This window comes from Podarcis gaigeae (assembly GCF_964106915.1).
Source record: "Podarcis gaigeae genome assembly, chromosome: 14".
NCBI lineage: Eukaryota > Metazoa > Chordata > Lepidosauria > Squamata > Lacertidae > Podarcis > Podarcis gaigeae.
Window position 1 is genome coordinate 40,342,712 of NC_139690.1, and position 18,836 is coordinate 40,361,547.

Consider the following 18,836-nt stretch of genomic DNA (forward strand, 5'->3'; position numbering starts at 1 on the left):
CATTTACTTATATATATACTCTTATGTAGCTGCAGGCTATTGCAATAACTCTGCCAGTGTTTTTATCTGTTTACTATTTATCTGTAAATATTCCATAAACCATTTCCATTCTTTTATAAAAAGTTTCCTATCTTGATTTCTTATTCTTCCGCTATTTCTGCATATTCCATAAGTTTTTGTGTCCATTCCTCCTTTGCTTGGCCTTCTTCTTCTTTCCATTTTGGGGCAAGTAACATTCTTGCTGCTGTAGTCACATACATGAATAAATTTCTATACAATTTAGGTAGTTCTATCTCTATAATTCCCAAGAGAAAGGATTCTGTGTTTTTTAAAAAAACACACACGTTATTTTAAACATCCTTTTCATTTCATTGTATATCATTTCCCTTAACTTTACTACAAGACCACCACATGCGATAAAATATAAATGAATAGAAATAGAACCTCATCTTGTGACAGTGACACAAAAATCTCACACATACACTATGTAAAAGAACAAAAGTTTAGCATCCCCCCTTCTCTCTTCCCCCTCCTCCCCACCTCTCCTCTTCTCCAAACTTATACTGGCTATAACATGAGTGCCTCTGTGGCATTTGCCCTCCTAGGTGTCATAAGGAAAGAGTTAAATGAGTGTGAAGTGATTGGCCAGTGGGAACCCAAGGGGAGGAGTTAGAGTTGGAGTTGTTTGGAAGTCAGTTGGGAGTTGGAGAAGGAAGAGGGAGGATAAGTCTGTGGGTTGGTCTAGTTTTGATGTGAGAGAGTAAGAGGAACTGTTAGGAGTCAGATAGACAGTTGGAATAATCAGTTAGAAATTATTAGGAAGGTATAGGTCAGTAAAGAAACTAAGATTAAGAAACTGACAAGAAAAATTATCTGAAACCATAACCTTGTTAATGCTTATAAAATAAACTAGCTTATTTGATTTAATGTTAACAACTGGCTGGACTCTGTGTGTACCTGAGAGAAACGGGTTGGTGGCAGCGGGGAAGCAATCACAGCGGTGGCACAGGGATCAACAGACCGTCAAACGTCCGGGGACCCTGTGTGATCGCCACAGCCTCACATTGAATATAACTGATCTGTAGAAAGGACTCTGTGAACTGAAAGCAGAGACGCTGCATGTACTTTTGTAACCCAAGAAAATCTTCAATGAAAACAATTTAAAAGAAAAATAGAAGGTTGTGACCTAAGCTATTCCAGGTTACTGAAATTTGGGAGCTTTGAGCTGTTCCACGGCTGCGTGGATGAATTACCAGCCAGACAACTTGGTCTCCTCCACCTACTTTAATCTTGGAAAATGGATTTTTCTTTTTTTAAAAAGGTTTTTATAGAAAACAGATTTTTTTTTTGGTCACTCCTCTGCTTGATCTTCCACACTGTCAGAGGAAAGGAGGGGAAATTGTTGCACCAAAGGATGGTTTCAGGAAAAATGTCCTTGCTTCACTCTGCGTTGCACAAGGGTATTTGATGCCCAAAACCACTAAATATTCCCTTCAAAGCTCCTGCTGTATTGCGAGCAGAGATCTTTGAAGCGTAACCATCTCTAGTCCCTTGAGAGGGTTCTTTCCATGGAGGAACGTTAGTTCTTATTTCTTTCAAAATATGCCTGGCATTCTTCTCTCTCTCTCTTTGAAAGGCTTTAAAAGAGAATTTTGGGGCAGCTCTTGACATTGACGAGGTTACAGTTGCTCAGAATTTCCTCTCTGTTTGATTTTCCTGCATTGCCTTTTATAAAAAATGGCTGAGATTATAATCCAGGCTGGCTGCAGTTTAGAGGAAGACCAAAGTTATATACAGAATTGTAGAGTTGGGACTCCAAGGGTCATCTAGTCCAACCCCCTGCAATGCAGGAATCTCAACTCAGGCATCCATGACAGATGGCCATCCAACCTCCGTTTAAAGACCTACAAGGAAGGAGAGCCCACCACCCTTTTAAGGAGTCCATTCCACTGTTGATAAAAAGCTTGTTGGTAATTCTGGGAATTGAGTCCAGCTGGGGTCTGCCTCCTGTGTTGTGGACTACAACTCCCAAAGTCCTTGACTCTTGGCCACACTGGCCGGGCTGATGGGAGTTGGCCTCCACAGCTTCTGGAAGGAGCCTTCTTGGCTATCTCTTGAAATAGGGCGTCTAATCCAATCAGAGCTGGCCCATCCATGAGGCGGACTGAGGCAGCATCCTTGGGCGGCAGAATCCTGTGGGGTGGCACCTCCAAGGATGCCCTGCCTGCCCCTGCTGCTGGAGAAGCGAGGAGAAGCAATGAGGGCAGCTTCTGTTGAAATATTGCCTGAAGCTACTACTACCATGTGCGATTAACATATGAGAGTGCTGGAGTTGAAATAGTTAAATAGGTTACCCAATCAGAACCCAGGGGGTGGAGTCAGAGGGACTATAAAACCAGCTTTGAGAGAAGTGAAGGGAGGAGTTCGTTGGGAGTTGGGTGGTTGGAGTGGGAGTGAATTGGGATAGAGTCTGTGGGTAGGTTGAGTTAGTGCAGTGAAATAAGCTGAGTCAGGAACAGTTAGGAACTAGAAAGACAAGCAAATACCTGAGAGGTGGTTTAGTGAGTGAGAGCAGGTAGCGGAAGTTATAGGTCTGGATAGGCACCCCATGATTGTAATTGACCAATACCGTTTATGAAACCACACGCTTGTTAAACTGCAATAAATAAACAGAAGTTTATGTTCCAATTTAACCCTGACTGGACTCAGTATTTTACCAGGTAGGGCCTGGGTGGTGGCAGCGAGAAATAAAGTGGTGGCACAGGGATCAATAGGGACGGTGAAACGTCCGGGGACCCTGTGTGATCGCCACACCATGTGACCTTGGTAAGCACAACTTCAGTGGCGCCTTCCTTTTTTGTCTCTGAAATGCCTAAGCGAGAGAGACAGACTGTAGCCTGAAAGAGGTTTGGGCCTCACTCAAGGCGTTCCATTCATTAGCAGCCTGTTGCTTTCCTTAAGAGCTTGGACCTCTTCTGTTGTACGAGAGACATTTGTATTAAAAATAGCTCTCATCATAAGCTGATGGCATGTAAGTGCATTCTGTGCGCCCACTGGGAGTTAGAAAAAAAGATGGAATCTTTTGCTTATATTTTCATAAACCATTATCCCTGACCATTGGTCTCATTGGCTGGGGCCGAGGGGAGCTGGAGTGAAACCACATCTTGAAAGTTCCCCATCCCTGGTCTAAGACCTATCGAGGCAGGAACAGAATGGATCTCCCTTCAAAGGCCCTATTCCAGGTCACTGTCCACGAAATGTCTTTGGCAACATGGTGACCTCCATATGTTGTCGTACTACAGCTCCTCTCAGCCCTTGCTGTTGGCCCTGCTGACGGGGGTTGATGGGAGTTGTGGTTCTGCTACATCTGGAGATAACACCATATTGGCTACCCCTGTATCAAAGGATCTTTGAGCAGAGCTCTGAGGAAGCTCTTAAGCTATATAAGGTATATAACATCCTTCTGCAACCTGGTGCCCTCCAGAACTTGTTGGAGTCCCAACTCGAATCAGTCCCAGCCATCATGGCCAAAGACCATGGTGGTGGGAGTTGTGGTGCAATGACATTGGGGAGGGGGGGTTGAAATGAGAAGTAGGTATATAGCTTTTCAGCTGTCTTTTCCCAAATAGACAGAGAGAGAGAAAGTGTGTGGGGGGGTGGGGAACATACAGAAATTTCCTTGGATGAATCTAAGAGTTAAAGACCCATTCTAAATTGTTTTCTGCATTGGAAAAACGTTGCAGAGGATGATCTCAAAAATAACCTGCGCTTCATCAAACAGTGAAATCACAAAGTTGATAAAATGTTTTCAGCTCTTGGTTAGAGGTGGTGGTGAGGAATTGCAGAAGGAAGGCTGAGGCAGAAAGGTTGTTATGGAACTACGCAAGCAAAACACCAGATGTAGGCTGCATTCCACTCAGGGATGGAAATCCTTTGGTCCTCCAGCTGTTGCTGAACTACAGCTCCCATCAGTCCTAGCAAGCATGGCCAATGGCCTGGTGTAGTACTGTACCCTGATATAGGGGAACCTCTGGTCTGCTGGTCGTATGAAGCCCATTAGACCTCCCTACACCTGATGCCATATATCTAACCTCCAGCTGTTGCTGGACTCTCAGTCCCAGTCCACATGGCCAGTGATCAGAGAATATGGGAGTTGTAGTCCAGCAACATCTGGAGGACCACCTGTTCCCCATCCCTGGATGGAATGCAACCTACTGTACTAAGGTAAGACTTACATCCCTCGCTCCTACTTTTGCCCCTGGCCACACCCCCTTTTTGCCTCTAGATCTGCTCCACAGTGGCATATGCCCCTCCAGGTTGTTGTCCTTGAGGGAATGTGGTCCTCAGTCTGAAAGAGCTTCCCCATGCCTCCTAAAGAACCTTAACAAAAATCAACTTTGCAGGTTCAAAACGTTACATCTGAACGGTTCCTAAGGCATAAGGTGAAGTCCTAACCCCAGGGACATTCTCCTGTGCAAGCCCTTTGGAAAGGAGCAGGAATCCTGGAAGAGCAAAGGGGGGTTCTTGAGAAACTCTGTTTCAATTGATTCACTCATTTCCTGGCAGATCACTGTCAATATTTGCAGCAATCCTAGCATCTGTAAAATCTCCATCCAGAAAATAAAATCTCTTAACTTCTGCTAGTTTTGAAGTTGCGTTCAGAGAAACTTCCTTGAGCAGAGAGAGAGAGAGAGAGAGAGAGAGAGAGAGAGAGAGACATTTGTTTTCTTCTTCCACATGGCATCCTGTTTCCATAGCAACGGAGCATCTGATGGTTCTGAAGAATGAATAGTGACAAGGCTAAAGGAGTTTTCCTTGGCTGATGTAGGGCGAGGATGAGTGGATTCAAAGCCAAAGGCCATTGCAAAGCTGTTCCAAGGTGCAATAGCAATAATAATTAAAAATATGATATTTTCTGCAACATCAGTTTATTTCTTTATTTAGGTGTTTGTAGTCCATGCTTTCAGTAAAAATATATTTCAGTGTGGTATACAACATGTAAGAATAAAGTCAGAAAAAAATCCATTAGACATCCTTATAAACATCAATAAAACATTAAATACTGTTTGCTTAAAAAGAGAAACTTCATAGTCCAAATACCTGTTTAATCAATGTAGTTTTCAGGAAATGTCTGAAGGGAGGGAGGGATGGTTCCTGCCAAATGTCTATGAGCAGGGAGTTCCGCAGGGCAAGGCCTGCAATACTTGTGAAGGTCAAATGAATCTCAGGGGCATGTGCAGCCAGAAGTACCTCACCCGAGGATCCTGCTGATAGAGGTGGAGCATCAGGAATCAGACAGTCTTTAGGGATGAGATGGAGGGGGATGTTAAGATGAGAGCACATTTGATCTGTAGATTTTGGTGGTGGGGTGGGTGTAAAATCATAAGGCTGTGTGGACTTTAATAAATAAAAGGAGGCGGCACTGATGGACATCACCCAGAGCCTAACGAAGGACCCTCTACCTACTCCTAGGGTCTCCTAACCCTGCTGCTCCACCTCTTTGCTATCGCTGCCCTTTGGTTTTATAATTATAAAATAAGTCCAGCTGCTGTTGTGTTTGCCCAAGTCTTTCCTCCTTTCTTTGACCCAAACATAGTTTGTTGACAGAGAGTGGGCGTCACCCTAGGATTCTTGCTGAAGAACGTAAGAAGAGCTTCAGCCCAATGGCCCATCGAGTCCAGCATCCTATTCTCACCGTGGCCAACCAGATGCCTGCAGGAGAGTCACAGGGCAGGAGAGTCACCCACAAGCAGGAGAGTCATAGGTCTGCATCCCTGGAATAAAGGATTGCAGCTGGCCTCTTGGGGCTCAGTTCTGCATGGGATTCTGCTGTAAGGTGCTGAGCACTCCCCATTTTCGAAACCTCTTCTTTCATATCTGAAAGTTTGCTTTTCGACTCCAGTCCTTTGCCTCTAAAATTCTGGCTGCAGCAACCATCTAAGAAAGAAACTCTATTTACATATAGATGTTACTGGATTTATACTGCAGATCTGATGTAAGGGGTCTTTAGCATCCTTTAATTTAGGAGTAGTCAACTGGGCGCCCTCTTGTTATTGATGGATTATAATCCCCATCATCTGTGACCTTTCACCATGCTGGTTGGGCCTGATGGGAGAGGATCTGGAGCATGGGTAGGCAAACTAAGGCCCGAGGGCCAGATCCAGCCCAATCACCTTCTAAATCTGGCTTGCAGACAGTCTGGGAATCAGCGTGTTTTTACATGAGTAGAATGTGTCCTTTTATTTAAACTGCAACTCTGCGTTATTTGTGGGGTCTGCCTGGTGTTTTTACATAAGTAGAATGTGTGCTTTTATTTAAAATGCATCTCTGGGTTATTTGTGGGGCATAGGAATTGGTTCTTTCCCCAAAAAAATATTGTCCGCCCCCCCCCACAAGGTCTGAGGGACTGTGGACTGGGCCCCTGCTGAAAAAGTTTGCTGACCCCTGATCTGGAGGGTACCACATTGTCTCCTCCTGATTTTAATGCCCCGCTTATGTCTTGATCGGCCTTTCCCCTGGAAGTCTCTGTTGGCGCCACCCATAAACCTAACGCATTCCGGGAGAAAGGGCAGAGGCAGGAATCCAGCTATTGCTTGTGCCTCCATCGGTGTGAGCAAATGCTTTCAGCTGGAAGGATTTTACAGCCTGCTTGTAAATTTAAGAGGCTTTCGAAGCCAGGGAGACACTTTAAATTGTCTGTGCAGGTATTAAAAACGGCTGGCACGCTGGCCTGATTTTTTTTTTTTTTAAAGGCTGGTTGTTAAAATGAGAAACGGGCTTGCCAGCTTTGGCATTGGACGGCATTTGTGTCTCTGAGGATCTTTTGATGGATCTTGTTGCTCTCTTCCAGGGATGGTTGCATCCAGGCTAAGCAGGAGGGGCAAAGCCAGACTCCAGGCCAGAACTAGAATTCTGGTTCCAGGCAGGACCATGGACAGCTCCAGCAGGAATTCAGGGCACTGAGATTCACACACCACCAGGCTCAAACATTGCTTCAGCTGCAAGGAAATGTCTAGCCTGCAGCTCGCTTGCAGGGTGTGTGTGTGTGTGTGTGTGTGTTCTGGTGAGCTCTGCCACTGTTAGAAACTGCTGGTCACTGTCTCACATGGTGAACTGTGTAACTGTAGCCGTTGGGAGAAGAACCTTCTAGATCTAATCTGGCTCCACCCTCCTAGCCTGGCCATTGGCTCCTCCTGGGCAGGAAGGTGTGTGTGTGTGTGTGTGTGTGTGTGTGTGTACACACACACACACACACACACACACACACACACAGACTTCCTCTTCCAACCAAGCCTCATTTGAGCACTAGGGTCTACCTGAGGTTCTTTTTATTTGGACAGATGTGTTTTTTTAAGAGAGCCTTCTTGCCTCCAGCATCTTCTTTGATTCTGCTTGTTAACCACGAGTAAAGCGGCTAAATAACAATGGTACATAGGAACGCAACCTAGATCGTTTGCTGGCATGGGGGGACACACTCAGCTTTAAAAACTGGCAATTATTATTTCAAAAACGGCGTGCGTTTCAATATAAGCAGATAAGGATGGTTAGTAATCCTCCTTCAGCCCCCTGCCTTTAAAAAGTCGTCATTAATTTCTTTGAGTGGTGTCAATTTGGTCGCTGGGATTCCCCCCCCCCCCCCGAACAGCAAATGCAGGAAGGATTTGACCTTGGGCAAAGTGGGGGAGAAGCAGCAGTTGTCTAATCTTCCAGCTTTGCTGTCTCTAACCCACTTTGGGTCAGCAAGCCTCAAAAAGGATTTATTTCCCATCAGCTTATTGGGCAGAGCAGGGTTGGGGAGCTGCAGTCCCGGGAATCAAAATACATCCCAGCAGCCTCTCTGCCCGGCCCTCAGGCCTCTCCCTACACACCTTCTCCCTTGCCACAGCCCTTCTCCCCAGACCATGACCCACACCAGCCCTGCTACATACCCCCTTTGAATGTTTCTATCTGGCTGGGAAGACCCTGATGTTGGGAAAGATGGAGGGCACAAGGAGAAGGGTACGACAGAGGATGAGATGGTTGGACAGTGTTCTCGAAACTACCAGCATGAGTTTGACCAAACTGCGGGAGGCAGTGGAAGACAGGAGTGCCTGCCGTGTTCTGGTCCATGGGGTCACGAAGAGTCGGACACGACTAAACAACAACAACAACAACATCTGGCTGGGAATGTGTTCTTGAATTCTGATGACGCCTCTTGCTTGTCTGAATGAAATACACAGAGGAGTATGTGAATAAAAACTTTGTCGTTGTTATATTTATTAAATTTATATGCCACTTTTCACCCGTAGATCTCAGTGCTGTTCGCAACCTAAAAATGCAAGATAAAAACACAAAATACATAATATATTCTTATTACTTTGAATGGATGTTTTGTTTTAATATTCATTGCTTTATCATTTATTATTTAACATTCTACTGTTTTCACTGGGAAGCTATCTTGTTTTAGCAGCTGCAAGTGCATGGCATAATGTAACAAGCAAATTACAACCACTTTTCTAAACTAAAGGTATACAGTGGTACCTCGGGTTAAGTACTTAATTCGTTCCGGAGGTCCGTTCTTAAGCTGAAACTGTTCTTAACCTGAAGCACCACTTTAGCTAATGGGGCCTCCCGCTGCTGCCACACCGCTGTTGTGCGATTTCTGTTCTCATCCTGAAGCAAAGTTCTTAACCTGAGGTACTGTTTCTGGGTTAGCGGAGCCTGTAACCTGAGAGCTTCTTGCACACAATCAAAAGCCGTGGAAGTCATGCCGGATGTTCAGCTTCCAAAGAATGTTCGCAAACCGAAACACTCACTTCTGGGTCTTCAGTGTTCGGGACCCAAAACGTTTGAGCCACAAGGCATTCGGGATCCAAGGCTGTATAGTGTACTAAACCATTGTGGTGTTGTGTTTAAGAGCGGTGGACTTGTAATCTGGTGAACCGGGTTTGCGTCTCCGCTCCTCCGCATGCAGCTGCTGGGTGACCTTGGGCCAGGCACACTTCTCTGAAGTCTCTCAGCCTCACTCACCCCACAGAGTGTTTGTTGTGGGGGAGGAAGGGAAAGGAGAATGTTAGCCGCTTTGAGACTCCTTCGGGTAGTGAGAAAGCGGGATATCAAATCCAAACTCTTCTTCTTCTAATTGAGGGAAGTAATAGTACCACTCTATTCTGTCTTGGCCAGACCATACCTGGAATACTGTGTCCAATTCTGGGCACCAGAATTTAAGAAGGATATTGACAAATTGGAACATGTACAGAAGATGGTTTCCAAGAGGATAAAGGATCTGGAAACCAAGCCTTATGAGGAACGGTTGAGGGAGCTCAGTATATTCAGGCTGGAAAAGAGAGGAGATCTGATAGCCACCTTCAAATATCTGAAGGGCTATCCCATGGAAGATGGAGCAAGTTTCCCCCCCTGCTGCTCCAAAGGTCAGAACCCGAACCAATGGATTCAAATTACAAAGCAGGCAATTCCGACTAAACATTAGGAAGAACTTTTGGATGGTAAGAGCTGTTTGACAGAGAGACGGACTCCCTCGGAAGATGGTGCGCTCCCTTTCATCAGAGGTTTTTAAAGGTAGGGTGGATGGCCAGCGATTCTTTCGCTGTGACTCCTGCATTGCAAGGGGGGTTGGGCTAGATGACCTTTGAGAGTCCCAACTCTACAATTCTGTGATTTTGTGACCCATCTGAGCTCCATATTTGTTTGTTCTAATATTTCTAGAGAGGGACGGAGGCCAGCCTTGCGTGAAATATTGCAACTGACAGAGAGCTGAGGCAGCCATGTGTTCTGAGACATGTGCCCGAGGTGACTGCAGTTATGTAAGGGCTTCCTTGGCACGGCCCATTGCATCAAATAATAATAATGCTTAAGTTAAATGTGATACAGACGAAGAAGTTTGGGAGAGGGAGGAGGAAGCAAAGTATACTTCAGTTTAAAGGGAGCGGGAAGGGAGCTCTACCAACAGAGTGCTACAGAAATAACTCAACTATCACTACTGAGTGGGACGCAGGTGGTGCTGTGGTCTAAACCACTGAGCCTAGGGCTTGCCGGTCAGAAGGTTGGTGGTTTGAATCCCCACAACGGGGGGGAGCTCCTGTTGCTCTGTCCCTGCGCACGTCAAAGTGCAAGTAGATAAATAGGTACCGCTCTGGCGGGAAGGTAAACGGCGTTTTCGTGTGCTGTTCTGGTTCACCAGAAGCGGCTTAGTCATGCTGGCCACATGACTCGGAAGCTGTCTGCGGACAAATGCCGGCTCCATCAGCCAGTAAAGCGAGATGAGCGCCGCAACCCCAGAGTTGTCTGTGACTGGACCTAATGGTCAGGGGTCCTGTTATGTACTGAGTTGAATAGGAACCAAAATGTAGCAGTCTGATTGGTTCTAGAACAATAGGATTCAGAATGCAGCAGTCTGATTGGTCCGCAGGAGCCACCCAATCCAACTCCAGGTGGAAGTGAATCCGCAACCTGATTGGCCTACAGGAATATTGCAGAAGTAGCCAATCACGTGGGGCCCGTTGTGTAAATATTGTATATAAAGCAGACATTTTGGGGGAACGTCTATTCCTCACTACTATGAGCTGAATAAAGAGCATGAAATCCACACTCGACTCTGAGTATATTTCAGGTCCCTTTACCTTTATCACTGCTGAACATGTCGTGTTTTGGATACTGATTTTACATTGCTCTCCTGAGTGGGAAGATGTTCCTTGCAGAGATGGGGAATTTGCAGCCCTTCAGATGTTGCTGGACTACAACTCCCATCAGCCCCAGCGAGCATCACCAGTGAGCAGGGATGGTGGGCAATGTGTTTCAACAACATCTGGAAGGCTATTGGTTTCTCACCCTTGTCCTAGAACAGGGGTGGGTGGGGCTTTCTCAGCCTGAAGGCCACATTCTCTTTCAAGCAACCTTCTGAGGGCCACATGACCAAGCTGGGAGGGGCCAGAGGTTAAAGTGCACAGAGCAACAGTGCAAATCTTACCTTCGTCTGGCAGGCTAGTTTCTACACACCATGAACACATCCTTCTTTGCCATCAACCTGGACCAGCAAGATGCATTGTCAAGAGTTAGTTGAGAGCCAATGTGGCATAGCGACTAGACTCAGACCTGGGAGACCAGGGTTCAAATCTCCCCACTTGGCCATGACTCTCACTGGGTAACTCGGGCCAGTCACTGCCTCTCAGCCCAATCTACCTCACAGGGTTGTTGGGGGGGGGGGGAGGAAATTAAATGAGAGGGGGAACCACCTTGAGCTCTTAGGAGAAAAAGGTGGGATAAAAATGCAAGAGATAAATAAATAGAGTTGATGGGCATATTCCAGGTGTGTGTGGGGGAAACATCAAAGGAGGGTGCAAAACAAGGTGAGTGATGGGTGTGGCTTGGGGTGAATCCTGAGGGCCAGAGGGAGAGAACTGGAGGGCCACGTTAGCCCCCACCCCAGGGAAAGAGGTTCCTTGCCCCATGATAGGACTTGTTTCCCACCCCCCTGACTGTCCTCACTGCCCTCTTCTGAACCCATTTTAATTTATCTACATTCTTCTTAAAGTGTGGTGTTCAGGCATGACGGCAGAGGTGCAAATGCGCTCTCTCCACTGCTCAGATCTGACCTGCCCCAGATTCCAAGCAGAGCTGGTCTCTCTCTCTCTCTCTCTCTCTCTCTCTCTCTCTCTCTCTCTGTGTGTGTGTTTTGCAGTAAACTGAATTCACCTTTTGTTTTGTGTTTGCCTAGCGCCATCTGGTGTCAACGAGACACTCAAGCATCAGGATGTGTTTTAGGTCAAATCCACACCAAACATTAAAAGCACACGGCTTCCACTTGAGGATCCTGAGAACTGTTGTTTGCAGAGGGTGCTGGGAATTGTAGCTCTGCGAAAGGTAAACTCACACTTCCTAGGACAACATTTTAAAACATCAGTGATAAAATACAAAACAATTAAAAGCAAACTAGTTGAGAGCCATAATGAAAACACACCGCGACGTATCTAAAACAAACAATTAAGAACCTCCTGTACCTGCAGGTATAGAGTGGTATACAAATTGAATAAGTAAATGATAATAATAAAAACCCTACTAGCACACATTTGCAAAACTAAGCAGCTTCTGGTAGGGTTTGAGAATAGATGGGGGACTGCGCGTTGAGATCGTATTGTTTTTAACACTCGATTGGGATGGGCAGGGTATAAATAATTTATTATTATTATTATTATTATTATTATTATTATTATTATTTCCCTGCATTGCAGGGGGTTGGACTAGATGACCCCTGGGATCCCTTCCAACTCTACAGTTCTATGAGTCTATGAATTAAAATGCAGTTTGCCCTGACAGCAGCCCAGCAATCATCATTGTCTGTGCCTTCATTTCCAAAGGCCTGAACAGGAAGATCTTGTTAGCTTGCCAGTGGAAGGATAACAAAGACCTCCCTTGGGGAGTGGGAGAGGTTGCAGAAGAGGCTGAATTTGCAACAATGGCAGAACTAACTTTTTCTTTACGGCATAAAAGTAGTGAACAGGGGCAAGATACATTTGTAACAAAATGGATAAAATTTATTCAGTGCTATAGAGCTAGAAAGAACATGCTGGGAACAATTTTTTTTGCTTCACTGTAATTTGAAGTACTTTGAATGTAACACTGGGTACAATATAAAATGTATCAGTCAAATCTCCTTGTTCTCAACATCTGCTTAAAATTCTAGTAAGAAAGCTGTGCTATTCATGTTATATTAATAAAACAATAACAATATATATATATATATTTAAAAAATCTTTGTTCCATGCTTGCAAGGAATCAATCTTTAATAATAATAATAATAATAATAATAATAATAATAATAATAATAATAATTTTTATTTATACCCTGCCCTCCCTGACCAATACGGGCTCAGGGCAGCTAACACCAAATATATAATACATTAAAAACACAAAATCAAATGATTAGTTTAAAATACAATTCGAATCACATTAAAAATCAAAATAAATTAAGTGGGAATCAATCCAAGAATCATAACCGTATGGGTAAGGAATTAAAAGTTCACCAGTCCCGGCCACTCGTGCTGGTCCCATATGGGCTGATAGAAATAGACAATGAGGCCACTTACATACAGGGTCCCATAGAAAGAAGGGGGTCAGACTGGGCCCAGAACAAAGGCCTGGCGGAACAGGTCCGCCTTGCAGGCCCTGCGGAAAGATGTACAAATCCTGCAGGGCGCTGGTCTCTCGCGACAGAACGTACCGCCAGACTGGGGCCAGGACTGAGAAGGCTCTGGCCCTGGTCAAGACCTGTCTAACCTCCTTGATGCCCAGGACCTCCAAAGTATTATTGTTTGTGGACCGTAAGTGTGGCAGCACATATTCTTTGGAACTCCTTCATGTGGGTCTGATGAAAGCTTATTTCAGTGTAAAGACGTTGGCTGTTAAAGGCTGCCACAAGACTCCTCGCTATCTTTTTGCAGCAGCAGACCAAGATGGGCACGACATCTGGAAAGCATGGCTGGCTTTTTCTGGGGTCTTGCTGGAGGATAGAAGACACTAGATGGCACTACGGACCTAAAATGGGCTGTGAAGCTGGCTGCCTGTAGGAGAGAAGTACTATCTCATCCTTCTGAGAAGAGAAACTTGTTGGAGACCCTCTTTGTCGGTTCTGTGCAGGTGCCCTCTGTTCTCTGCCATGCCATCCATAGGCACGGCATGCCAGTTTGGTAGCTTCCATCTGTTCAATTATCTGCTGTGGGGATGCGATGGGGGAGAAGTTTGATCCAGCATAAAGGAGAACCTACCTAAGGCACGGGGACGCGGGTGGAGCTGTGGGTTATACCACAGAGCCTAGGACTTGCTGATCAGAAGGTCGGCGGTTCAAATCCCCACGACGGGGTGAGCTCCTGTTGTTCGGTCCCAGCTCCTGCCAACCTAGCAGTTCAAAAGCATGCCAAAGTGCAAGTAGATAAATAGGTACCACTCCGGCGGGAAGGCAAATGGCGTTTCTGTGCACTGCTCTGGTTCGCCTGGAGCAGCTTAGTCATGCTGGCCACATGACCCGGAAGCTGTACGCCGGCTCCCTCGGCCAATAAAGCGAGATGAGCGCTGCAACCCCAGAGTCGGCCACGACTGGACCTAATGGTCAGGGGTCCCTTTACCTTTACCTTTACCTTTACCTTCATATCGCTGTAATTTGCCCTAGGATCTTCTGGAAAGAGCAAGTATCAAATAGAATTGTCATCAGGGCTTTTCTTCAGGGGAACTCAGTTCTGGCACCTCTCAGGTGGATGACATTTCCATTCTAGAAGAACGAGGGAGTAGGCGTTCATGGTGAGTTCTGGCACCTCTTTTTTTTCTAGAAAATAGCACCGATTGTTGGGATCATCATCCTCAACTGCAACACCATCAGATCTCCTGATGTTGTTGGACTACAACTCCCATCGCCCATTAGCATTGGCTAAGGAGGCTGGGGAATATGTAAGCTGTAGTCCGGCAACATCTGGTTGAAGAACGCTGTGTCACACAAATGGAGGATTTCTGCCCTTGTTGACAATGAAATGACACATGGCTTCTGCTGGTTTAGCTCTACAACAAGGAGGATAAACAAAGTTAGATAGACAGTAGGCTGCCTTTAAATCACTGCTTCTCACAATGCCGGTAATTTGGCAAGCAGGCTGAGTGACAGAGTCCTGAACAGCAACCTGCTGAGGAATCATCATGGTGGTTTGTTGTGCTAATGAGGGGCGGAGGAGACATGAATGTCAGCAGGTGCTCAGCTCCTGGGTCTCTTTGCACTTGGCTGATTCATTCGCGATTGTAGAATCCTTCCTACAGGTGGTTGTGAATGTAAAAAAGGATGTGCCAGGAGGCAAAAGAGACATGATTGGAACTCTCAAAGGAGGTGGCTTAGCTGGTTGCGAACAGAGAGAGGCAAATGTGCAGGTTGAATGCCGAAAAACTGCTACCCCTATCCCCTGCCTTGTGGGACCTGGTGACTGCATAGAATTGTAGAGATGGAAGGGACCCCAAGGGTCAACTATAATAATAATTGTTATGTACTGAAGTTCTCACCCTGGGCCAGCAGGGGGAAACTGTAGATAGTTATGCAAATAAGGGATCAAAAGTGACGTTCAGTGACTGGATAGTTTTAGAAAATTGTTACAGTTACGTTTTACTGGAGCTCTATATAAGCAGGCTGATTGAACCCTTCAGTTCAGTTCTGTTCTGGCCTCTGAATAAACAAGAGCTGTTTGAAGAATCGCTGTGTCATCTGATATGTTCACCCACAACTTAACAACAACAACAACAGCAACTTATTACTTATACCCTGCCCATCTGGCTAAGTTTCCCCAACCACTCTGGGCGGCTCCCAATCGAGTGTTAAAACCAATACAGCGTTAAATATTAAAAACTTCCCTAAACAGGGCTGCCTTCAGATGTCTTTTAAATATAAGATAGCTGCTTATTTCCTTCACATCTGAAGGGAGGGCGTTCCACAGGGTGGGTGCCACTACCAAGAAGGCCCTCTGTCTGGTTCCCTGTAACCTCACAATGAGGGAACTGCCAGAACGCCCTTGGCGCTCGATCTCAGTGTCCGGGCTGAATGATGGGGGTGGAGACGCTCCTTCAGGTATACAGGACTAGCTCAACCCCCCAACAATGCTAAGGGCACCTCCATGACCACCACTGTTTCGTGGGGGAGGGAGTCAGGTGCATCCTGGAAATTTGTGTTCCTGCAAAAAGAGTGGATTCAAGGGCTCTGCCACCCCAGTTACAAGAGTGGGGAAGCCTTTTCAGTCCAAAGGCCGCCTTCCCTTCTGGGCCCTGCAGTGGGCGGGGCCAGGGGCAAAAGTGGGTGGAGCAACAAATCTGACCTTTGAATAGCAGGCTGGTTCCTACCCAGATACACAGCCTACTGTCTCCCCCACACCCAGGCAAGCAAGAGGCCATGTTGCATTACAAGGGCCCATCCCAAGCCAGGTGGAAACAGGCAAGGAAGGGACGAAGCAAGGCCAACAGGGGTTGGAACTGGGCCTTGTGGGCCACATTTGGTCCCTGGGCCTGAGGTCTCCTTCTCCTGCTCTAAGGCAACTAGCCACTTAGACACACACACAAAAAACCCACCGACTTTTTGTGGTTAGGAAAATGTTGGGGAAATGAAAAGAGCGTGAGAGACAAATGATTTATGATGAGACCTATGAACACCCTGCCAGTAAATCAGGATGAGTGCTTATTGTCATATAACCACTGTATAACCACCCTGTTCCTCTGATTCGATGAGGCAACAGCAAGCATTTTTCCCCCTTTTGAGAGCCAGTGTGGTATAATGGTTAAGAGTGGTGGACTCGTAATCTGGGGAACCGGGTTCGCGTCTCCGCTCCTCCACATGCAGCTGCTGGGTGACCTTGGGCTAGTCACACTTCTCTGAAGTCTCTCAGCCTCACTCACCTCACACAGTGTTTGTTGTGGGGGAGGAAGGGAAAGGAGATTGTGAGCCGCTTTGAGACTCCTTCGGGTAGTGTTAAAGCAGGATATCAAATCCAAACTCCTCCTCTTTTTCTTCTTCTTGAAGGCTGCATTACCTCCAGAGTAGAATCAAAGAATTGTAGTGTTCAGAGGGACCCCAAGAGTCATCTAGTCCAAGCCCCTGTGATGCAGGAGTCTGAGCTAAACATCCATGACAGATGGCCCTCCAGCCTCTGCTTAAAGACCTCCAGTGAGGGAGTCTGGTCCACTGTCAAACAGCTTTTGCTGTCAGAAAGATCTTGAGTAATCTTAGGGAGACCAGGACAAGAAATCATAGAATTGTAGAGTTGGAAGGGTCATCGAGTCCAACTGTGATGGCCTGGGAATCCGATTCAGAGGCTGAACCGGAGGAATCCCAGCCTGCACAGGAGTCCCCGCCTCCAGGGCCGGCTGAACTGGGGCAAGGCCTAGATTCTGAAGTGCCTGCACCTGTGCCGGATCCTCAGGAGCAGGCACCAGGTGAATCCACTCTGGCTCCAGAGGTGGTTGAGGACTCAGTGCCTGCAGGTGAGTCTCCCCCGGGCCCAGTAACCCTTCAGCCTCTCCTGAACTGCAGAGGCTCAGGGCAGAGAGGTGAAGGGAACTGGTTTCTCCCAGGAGGAGTGCTCGCCTTAAGGCTAGGAGAGGCGGGTCTCCGGGGGCCGGGACCACCCCTGGCCTCAGAGAAGATAAAGGCCAGTCAGCCTGGTCCCAGGTTGCGGGAGCAATGTCGTTGATGAGCTGTTTCGGCCAGCATCCAGTCCTGTTCCCCCAGAGTTCCTGTCCTTGCCTGGCTTCCCGCTGTGGACCCTGCTTTGCCCAAGGAGGACTGTCTGCCGACCGTCAACTCAGGTCCTGGACCTTGCTCCATGGTAACTTCCCCCCTGGACCAGCACACCAACCCCTGCCACTAAGGAAACATTAATGGTTATGCTGGGGAAGTGAGTCATTCTTTTAATTTATGTTGCCTGCCTCTGTCCACAAGTAAGATTTATTTAATAAATAAATGCTAAAAAGGAGCAGAAAGAACTCCTAGGGTATGGATGGGGAATCTGTGGCAGGTGATGGGAGTTGTAGTCCGGAGACATCTGGAGGGCCACAGGTTCCCCGTCCACATTCCCCAGTTAAAATGCCCCCCCCCAGTTAAAAAAATAATAATGCAAGATTGTTTGTGTGCATCATCACAAGCTTCATTAACTGCCATGTCCTTTTTGTTAGCAGACATATCAAGAGTGTCTGACAGGCTGGCGTTGAATGGATCCGAGAGCACAACACATTGATCAGGCTATAAGAAGGGCATCTGACTCACTAATTGCAGGGCAAAATAACCTCATCAGGACGCTGGAGTGAGCAGACTCCAATATTTCCAGCAATACGAAGGCAGAGGTAATGGCCCTTCAAGGCCAGGGGAGCAGAAATATCCATTCATCTGTCACTTAAGCTGTGTGTTTGATGCAGCCAGCGAAAGAGTTCAAAGGCACCTTTTTGAAGTCGCTGGCAGGCCTGACGAATCTTTTATGAAGCACCAGCCCTCAGTTCTTCCAGCTCTGAGCTGCAATGCTGGAGCTCCCTATTGGATAGCTCTTGTTCCCCAATGCCCAAGGATGAAAGACAAGTCAGATCAGGGGAAGCTGTGACAATCATCTGATGAAGATGGAGGCACGGAGGAAGCTCATCAGGAGGAAGAGGTGGCACTAACTCCAAATATTGGACTTGAGTTTGAATTGCCAGCTCAGACCTAGCAACGTGAATCCGCAGAAGAATCAACACGTGAGCTTTGCACGCCCATCGTAAATTCATATTTCAGTACCATTTCCCCCAACCCTTGTCTTAACATTTATATATTTTTAATATGACTGATTTGCTAATGTGATTTCTAATATTTCTTCATATACAGTGGTACCTTGGGTTAAGTACTTAATTCATTCCAGAGGTCCGTTCTTAACCTGAAACTGTTCTTAACCTGAAGCACCACTTTAGCTAATGGGGCCTCCTGCTGCCGCCGCGCTGCCAGAGCACGATTTCTGTTCTCATCCTGAAGCAAAGTTCTTAACCTGAGGTACTATTTCTGGGTTAGCGGAGTCTGTAACCTGAAGCGTATGTAACCCGAGGTACCACTGTAGTTTAAAAATGTGTAATTTTTTTCCTTTTAAATATGTGCTATGGGTTATTAACTATAATGTTGGTATCCATCTGTCTCGAGAGACAATGGAGTGTGCCTCTGGGGGTGAAGTCAAACCACTGTGTTAGAAGCACCAAAGTGACTTCTCTGGGGCACAAGCCAGGGCAGTGTGTATGGAGGTCCTGGGCTGCCCAGAAGGCCTCTCTCTTGGCCTCTCTGATGTGGTCCAAAGGAAAGCAGAGCAATACAT